The 1,650-nt window shown below is 34.5% G+C and overlaps 1 non-coding gene across 1 annotated transcript; it reads right to left on the reverse strand.

The window, feature by feature from the left end:
• Positions 1–616: 616 nt before the first annotated feature.
• On the reverse strand, positions 617–698 carry TRNAS-CGA. The gene has a single exon. It is a non-coding gene; the product is annotated as a tRNA-Ser (tRNA).
• Between the last annotated feature and the right edge of the window lie 952 nt (positions 699–1,650).

A 1,650-nucleotide genomic window follows, 5' to 3' on the forward strand; every position in this document is an offset into this window, starting at 1 on the left:
CTGTATTTTTATGTCACAATGCCACCACTAATCCGTCACATTTGCCACCCAACGGCTCGGCACAACCTTTCTGGCATGGAAAGAATTAGATCTAAACCAAAAAACTTATATTGATTAAATAATTAGACATAATTATAAAATTAATTAATTAATTAAAATGTCAAAATCTTTTTAAAAACTAAAGAAACAGGAAGATAAAAGCAGCAAACAAGTACAGGACTCGCTCATCAACAGGAGCGTCACCGCTGCGAAATGACAACAAATTTATTTTATTGATTCTTTGGAGAGAAAGAATTCCCTTAATCCAGTCAGTTTTGGAGAACGAAATATCAAAAACGGTACGAGGAATGAAAGAATTTTAACTTGAACTTGAAGCAAAATGACTAATGTTATGGTCGTATCTAAGCTGTAAATGCAGGCAAGGTCTAAACGGTTCTTAAAATGTAATTATGAAGGCCTAACAGTAGAAATTTACTTTACACCGAACAACTAAAGGGGGGAAAAATACTAAACTTGTCTTTCGGTATGCACCAGTTATTTTAAACGTAGGGATCTGGGACCCACTGGGACTATAGACATACCAACGGGTCCAAATGTAAAAAGAAAAAAAAAAATTCGTCACGAGCAGGATTCGAACCTGCGCGGGAAAATCCCATTGGATTTCGAGTCCAACGCCTTAACCACTCGGCCATCGTGACTTCCCTCATTGGAGTCGTCAGCAACATTATAATCGCAAACCCTTGTAGCAAGCTTGTATTTCATTAAATATTATATCTTTTGGGTTTACAGAAGTATTCTATTATCTAATACTAAATTTCACGAATCCATACACCCCTAAGCACGTGCACTGTTGAGCTTTTTCTTCTCTATTCATAATCAAGCCTGTTCTGACGGTGCGTAACTCAATGCTAATCTCAGTCCAAAATAGAACAAGTTACGACCCTTGAATCGAGCACGAGAGTCACCGTCCCCGACCTCTGATGTTCTACCCCTCCCCTCTCTCTGCAAGTCACTCACAACCTGACGGTTTACCTCATACAGTTGTTGTATTATAGTGTTCTAGAATCTAGTATGACTTAAAATTCTAGTTGAATGCAAGTCGGTCAATTATTTATTGTCTTCTTTAATTATGTCTTTCCTTTTCCTTTCACTAAAACTGTTGAAAAAGCCATGGCACTGTTTCCGCTTTTTTATGAGCGCAATTTCTTTCGCGTGAGACAAGGCTAGGTTATACATTATCATGTATACATTACTTTTAAATAAGCGAGGCAAGCATCTGTTACGATTATTATAATGTTTGTTCTTGTTGCTGTTGTTGTTATTATTATTACCATAATAATTATTATTACCGTAATTATTATCATATTTATCTTCTACTATCATTGTTATTATTGTTAGCCTATTATTATTATTAGTAGTAGTAGTAGTATTACTATTATGCCTATTATTATTAGCCTATTATTATTATTATTATTATTATTATTATTATTATTATTATTATTATTATTATTATTATTATTATAATATTGGGTATCTTCTCCTTCTCCTTCTCCTTCTCCTTCTCCTTCTCCTTCTCCTTCTCCTTCTCCTTCTCCTTCTCCTTCTCATTATCATCATCATCCTCATCATCATTAGGCTATTATTATCATT

This window comes from Aplysia californica, unplaced genomic scaffold (genome assembly GCF_000002075.1).
Source record: "Aplysia californica isolate F4 #8 unplaced genomic scaffold, AplCal3.0 scaffold00782, whole genome shotgun sequence".
Taxonomy (NCBI): Eukaryota; Metazoa; Mollusca; class Gastropoda; order Aplysiida; family Aplysiidae; genus Aplysia; species Aplysia californica.